Genomic DNA, 7,358 nt, shown 5'->3' with positions numbered 1-7,358 from the left:
CAAGGCATGGAATTTGGAAGAAACACAGTGACAGGTCTGGATTGGTTCCTATCCTCATGGAAGAGCACGGTGGACCCTATTAAAGGTGATTTCATATATTGGCTTTCCACAACTAATTCTGAGGAATCGCTCAGCTATGACATTTTGCTCTGACATTGGAATGATGTTCAATTTATTGGGTTTCCTCAATTAACACCAAACCCGGTTTGTGCATATGCTTCTGTTTTTAATGAAAAGGAGATGCGTCTACATATGAACTTTCTAATAACTCAGTTATCATGAGGCCTTTTAAATTTTGAGTGTATGGAAGGACCACTCCACTAGATTATCAGATGAGTGACAGGTTGTAAAGTAATCTGGTATGAGATTCACCTCGAGGGCATTGGGTGGGGCTCAAGCGTCTGCTCTCATACTGCTTATGCAAATTCAGATATAAACAAGGAAGTGGATGCTTTGCCTGGTTTAGTGATTTGATTTGATAGATATAGCTGAAAATGGACAAGAGCTTTATTTAAGAATGGCTGCATCAGAATTAGGTATGAACTTATCTGTTCGTTCCTTACATAAAAAAAGTAAATTTGACACAACTTCAAGGAGGAAAACAGTTTCTTTTATATAAAAGCACCTATTATCTGAAGTTTAAGCACTGTTCCACATAAAACTTCAACATGTTGTTGTTTTAACTTTCAATTACAATTTAATATATTGTATAATGCATGCATGAACATGCCTCTTGAATCTGGGCCTGTTAGGATGTTCATCACAGGAGATAAGATGTTGAGAGTGCAAAACAGAGCAGAACATAGAGATATAATCACGGCCTGAGAGAAACACAACTGACCTCTCTTTCTTCTTTCTCTCTTTTCCTTTATATAGAGAAGATTACAAATTGGTTGGAGACCGTAACTGATTCTGTTTTTCATTTAATTGTAAAACTAACCTCAACTAAGTATGAAATTTTTAAAGCTAGCCTTAACTAACTCTGAAACTAATTTGTTCTGGAGCATTCTGTCCAAGATGCCATCTCAAGCGAAACGGGGACACCTTCACATTGAACTTAACCTTAAGGGCTATGAACCGGGATAGAGACAAGAGCTTTGTTAGTATACCTGCTACCTGATCTTTTGTAGGTGCATACGGAATGTCTAACTCTTTCTGCAGCACTTTGTCACATCCAAAATGGACATCTGCTCCAATGTGTTTGGTGCGAGCATGTGCAACTAGGTTTGCAGCAATGCAAGCTATCCCAATCTTATCACACTAGATTGCAGGACATGAAGAGCTGGGCACTTGTAGCTCTTTTAGCCAGGTCACCTCTATTGCCGCATGAGCCAATGCTTTGTACCCCAACTCAGTGTTGGACCTTGCAACAACCTTTTACTTACGTGAACTCCATGAGACAATGTTAGGACCAAGAAAAACATAGAAGCCATTGGTGGACCTTCGTTCGTCGACACAACTGGCCCAATTAGCATCTGAGAAGCTAGTGAGACTGAATCCAGAAGCTGATTGATTGTGCAGACCACGATCAATACTCCCATGCAAGTATGTCAAAACTCATTTACAACCTCTCCGATACATATCGGTGGGACAATGTAAAAACTTAATTTAATTACAATGCAAGACTTTTCTACTTGAGTATTTGTGAGATATTGTAATGCCTTTACAGTGTTCTGATACGACTTCTCATTGTTCAACTTAGGTCCACTAGAATTAGATAGCTGTAGGCACATAATTGCTAGTGTAGGGCAACTTTTGCTTGTTCCGTATTACTTGGTTTTAACAAGTCAAGTACGTATTTGGACTGAGTGAGAAACACTTCAATTCCAAGAAAATAATGCAAAGCTCCCAAGTCCTTTACTGAAAAGGCTCTGTGATGCTCTAATTATGATCAGTATGTGAGTTGTTAATTGATTGAGATCATTCTTCCCTCTTTGCAATGTATGAGCTATTTGTTGATTGAGAGGATTCTTCCCTTGTATGTGATGATTGTTTCCTTATATCCATTGCCCCTAAGAGATTACAAGAAGTCATTGAAGCTCAAGGAGCCTCGGGACTTGTGAGGGAACAAAGTAGATCCCCTTTTTGATTTTTATACCCGGAGAGCATAACCAACTTCCATACAGGTCCGGCTGACTTTGGTGACTTTTCTCAAAGCTTGATTTCATTATCTAAGGTGTAAACACGTCTATACACTCATATAAATTTGAGTCACGGGGAGAGAATTCCAAAGTTAGAGAAAAAAAAATAAAAAAAATAAAAAAGGAAAAAGTAATGAGAATCCAAATCACAGTAGCCTGCAGGCGTGTCATTTGGGCCGTTAGTCAGTCCAAAAGTCTTCCTAGCACATCCTGACAAGTTGTGAAAATTACTCCTCAGTATTGGTGCTAATCAGAAACTGGACCACCTGAATATTGGCTGTATGCATTTTTATTTTCAATCCTACCAGTGGCTGTAAGTTGTAACTGACATGTCCTGTCAACTTAGGAAAGGAAAGAGAATTGCTACAAGAGCCCTTCTGGTCTTGGTCTTTACTTCAACTTTTAATGCTTCTAAAGAAGAGGTGAGATTGATAATGCATTGTTTTAATCTGGGATATTTGATTAAAAGGAGTAAACTAATCCCTAGTTCATTTTAAGAGGTATAGAAAATCAAATTTGGATGTAGGAGAAGATGATGACTGCAGGATGGTTAGTCCAATGATGGGTGTTACTGATAAGCGTATACGTGGAGGTGATGTTCTTCTCAAAGTCAAACAAATCAAACACTTATTCAACTCAACGGACCACCCTGCTGAATACCAAGAAAGAAATGGAATGAATAGATTTCTGGAGTTGTGGCTGACCAATGAAAAATTATATTGACTTTGAGGTATGAAGCAGCTAAGGCAAATTCTTACAGGGGGAAAGGAAAATATAGGGAGACTTGGAAAGTACTTAAATCTCAAGCATTCTTTATGTAGCAACAACTATGGCACCTCTTACAACTGTTGTATTTATCTTCACCTATGTATTCTCCCTCTTAGGAATCTCCATTGCAGTAGACATCATAGTTGTAAATCAACTTATAAGAGATGGTGGCACCATCACTTCAGCGGGTGGGAGCTTTGAACTGGTTTTCTTCGGTCCAGCTTATTCCAAGAATTGCTACGTGTGGATATTGTAGGGACCCCTCCCCCTGATGACACGTGGCGCGCATCTCTATCCGGAGCAACTCCATCCGGATTCCCCAAGAGGACACGTGGCGCGCTCCCCTATCCGGACTCCCTCAGGGAGAAGCACACGGCACTCGCGAACATCACACCCGGACGATAGCATATCCTATCCGGATATGTTGTCCGGATCATTGACTGAAAGTGAGCAAGCCTTGCTACGTCATTCCGACAGCCTACCACAGCCCACGTTTCGCCGCCTGCAGAGCGAAAGGACAGGAATGATGGCAAGTCGCCTCCCACGATCTCTGACACCCGCCTGTAGGGTGATGATGGCCCTGCCACCACCTAGAGGCATCATGACGAGCCAAAAAGTCTTCCCACCATTAAAGAGGAAGGCAGAGCTTCTGACACTATATAAAAGGACCTTCACACAAGGAGGAAGGTAAGCTTGCTATCCTTAAAAAAGGCCAACAGCTTAATCTCTCGAGTCATGACTAACAAAACCATCGGAGGGTGTGTCCGGACACCTTTTGCAGGGAAGACTGAACCAAAACTCAATCTTGGTTGACAACATGCGTCCACTTGGCAGCTACATGGATCACTGGGACGCAAGACATCAACATTGGCGCCGTCTGTGGGAAGTCGCCGGCAAAGATGGCCACACCTTCCAGAAGCCGCTCGTCTGCTAGGGAAGAAGAAGATTATTCTGAATGGCGTCAAGCCATCGAGAGAAGACAGTTGGAAAGCAAGCGACAAATGCAAGCTCTCCTACAGGAGACAGCGAGATTGAGAGAAGAAAACGTTGTGTTGCACATCCAGACTTCATCGACGGGGCCTCCTCGTGGCCAGTGTTCAAGAGGCCAGGTAGCAAACTCAAGGCCTGACCCAGAGTCAATATACCCTGGGACAGTAGGAGCCATCCCTGAAACATGCAACATTAGGCCACAAGCGCGATACACGCCCATGCACCAAGTTCCCCAAGAGGAAAGCTCAGACTCCACTCATCTCTCAACAAAGAGACAACGCGACAAATGACCCCAGTTGTCAGACGCGATGCACGCAAGGCTAGGCCCACAGGAGCCTGGGAGGCCAAGGCCGCCAGTAGCCACATCCTGGGGAGCGCACCCTGACCCTCTGGTCACTCCTATGGTGCAGAACGTTCCCCCGCACCAAGCGGTACGACAAGTTGGGAGAAACCTCCCAAACGAGCCACCTACTAGCTCCATCAGCAAAAGGCTGGACGACATGCTCTCCACGCCTTTTTTTGCTCTCATATTATTTGTTACGACCCCCCAAGGGGATTTCTTGTGCCTAAATTCTCCACGTACGATGGGTCCAACGACCCTTTCGACCATATCATGCATTATCGACAACTCATGACTCTCGATATAGGAAACGACGCGCTGCTATGCAAAGTATTCCCCGCCAACCTACAAGGGCAGACCCTCTCATGGTTTCACCGCCTACCTCCCAACTCTGTTGATAATTTCAGGGACCTGTCGGAAGCTTTCGTGGGAATACTTATGCTCCGCTCGGCAAAAACAGAACATCAGCACTCTGCAAAACATAAAAATGCAGGAGAACGAGTCTTTGAGGGAATTCGTGAAGCGGTTTGGTCAGGCCGTATTACAAGTAGAGGCTTACAGCATGGATGTTGTCCTGTAGATCTTCAAGCGAAGCATCTGTCCAGGCACCCCATTCTTCGAATCGCTGGCTAAGAAGCCTTCTACGACGATGGAAGACTTGTTCCGGTGCGCGAGCAAATACTCAATGCTCGAAGATGACGTACGTGCAGCCACCCAGCAAATTTTGGTTGCCAGACAGGCATCCAGAAGTGGTGCAGAAAGAAATGCCAAACTTCCGGACCGGCCAAGGCCGTTCGGTCGAAGGCGGGAAGAACAAAGCCGTCCGGAACGGCCACCCCTCACACCCCTTTCCATATCCTATGAGAATCTTCTCCCTATGATCCAAGACATGTCCGACTTCAGGTGGCCCGGACCACTCAGAACGAACCCACCCAAAAGGGATCATAGTAAAAAATGTGCCTACCATAAGGAGCATGGCCACACAACGGAGACGTGCAGAAGCCTCCATTATTTGGTTGAAAAGCTCATAAGGGCGGGACATTTGAAGCAATACCTCCGCTTAGAAGCCAGAGGTAGAGACGCTTCCCGAAATCACAACTCTGGAACCCCCAGGGTTCCAGCCGCCCCCAAAGCCATTATAAACTATATCAATGGAGGCTCATTGGATGAGGAGTACGACTCCAAACGGAAGAGACAGAGGTTGTTGCGGGCAGCATCGGTGCGTGAGCGCGTCAACTCCATACGGCCTGGAATAACTGGGGGGGGCCTCGCCCCATAGATGGGACAATCATTTTCCCACCAATAGACCCCACACGGATATTGCAGCCGCACCGTGACGCCCTCATCCTGTCCCTGGAGATGGGAGACTTCGACGTGAGACGCATCCTAGTTGACCCGGGCAGCTCGGTCGATCTTGTACAAGCATCGGTAATTAGCCACATGGGACGCAATCTCACAGGCCTCGAAAACCCTGGGCGAATCTTGTCCGGATTCAATGGAGCGGCAACTACCTCCTTGGGAGATATTGTACTGCCGATCCAAGCTGGCCCAGTCACTCTCAACGTACAATTTTCGGTGGTACAAGATTTATCACCCTTCAATGTCATCTTGGGGCGCACATGGCTGCATTACATGAAAGTCATCCCCTCTACGTATCATCAAATGGTAAGCTTTCTTACCGAGGATGGGCAAATTGACCTATACGGCAGCCAGTTAGCCGTTCGCCAGTGCTACCAGATAGCACGAGAAGTAGGAACTAGTCAGGAGGATAAACCCCTCCTTGAGTCCACCCACGCGCTGGACCAATAGCAATTACTGAGTTCAGCGGACAAAGATCCCCCAGCAATGGATCCCATGCAGACATCCAAATTTCGGAAGAAGATACTCACCTTACATAAATTAGTTCCCTCTTAACTCTTGAAGAGACCCGGAACATCCGAGACGCCCTCCGACAAAACCATGACGTTTTCACATGGGCGCATTCTGATATGAAGGGAATTCACCCCTCCATCATCTCTCATAAGCTTAATGTCTTGCTAACAGCAAGGCCCGTCAGACAGAGGGTTAGACGTTTTCACCCGAACAGGCAAAAGATTATCAGGGAAGAGATTGACAAGTTGCTGGAAGCCGAATTCATTAGAGAAGTGGAGTATCCGGACTGGTTGGCAAATGTAGTGGTGGTACTCAAGAAGGAAGGCAAATGGCGGGTGTGCGTCGATTACACCAACCTCAATAATGCATGCCCAAAAGACAGTTTCCCTCTGCCGCGGATAGACCAAATTGTGGACTCCACTGCCGGGCAAGGGATACTCTCCTTCTTGGACGCCTTCTCCGGATACCACCAAATCCCCATGTCCCCGGCCGACGAAGAGAAGACATCCTTCATAACGCCACACGGTCTTTATTGTTACAAAGTCATGCCGTTCGGACTCAAAAACGCTGGCGCCACTTATCAGAGACTAATGACGAAGATCTTCAAACCTTTGGTCGGCCGCACAGTGGAAGTATATATTGACGATATCGTGGTCAAAAGTAAAACCTGAGAGAAACATACCATCCACTTGCAAGAGGTCTTCCACCTCTTAAGGAAGTATGTCATGAAGTTGAATCCTTCTAAATGCACCTTTGGCGTAAGTGCTGGCAAATTCTTGGGATTTATGGTCAGCCAAAGGGGGATAAAGGTTAGCCCGGATCAGGTTAAGGTAGTCATGGAAACACCACTCCCTAGGAGCAAAAAGGAATTACAGTGCCTCACAGGCAAGCTCGTTGCGCTAGGACGCTTTATAGCCCGTTTCATTGATGAGTTGTGACCCTTCTTCTTGGCAATACGAAAAGCTGGAGCGAGCGGATGGACGGACAACTGTCAGAACGCTTTCGAAAAAATTAAACATTGCCTCATGCAACCGCTCATTCTAAGCAGCCCCCTCCCTGGAGAAAAATTGTATATGTACATGGCTGTATCGGAGTGGGCAATTAGCGTTGTTCTATTCCGCTGCCCCTCGCGCAAGGAGCAGAAACCTATTTACTACGTCAACAGAGCGTTGGCGGACGTAGAAACAAGGTATTCAAAGGTGGAGGTAACGGCTTTGGCCCTTCGTAGTGCCGCCCAGAAGCTCCGC

The 7,358-nt window shown here is 45.9% G+C and overlaps 1 pseudogene; it reads left to right on the top strand.

Moving 5' to 3' along the window:
- Positions 1-4,888: 4,888 nt before the first annotated feature.
- On the top strand, positions 4,889-6,048 carry LOC117909144 (annotated as a pseudogene).
- Positions 6,049-7,358: the final 1,310 nt, after the last annotated feature.

This window comes from Vitis riparia, chromosome 19 (genome assembly GCF_004353265.1).
Source record: "Vitis riparia cultivar Riparia Gloire de Montpellier isolate 1030 chromosome 19, EGFV_Vit.rip_1.0, whole genome shotgun sequence".
NCBI lineage: Eukaryota > Viridiplantae > Streptophyta > Magnoliopsida > Vitales > Vitaceae > Vitis > Vitis riparia.
This window is presented reverse-complemented; position numbering and strand designations above follow the sequence as displayed.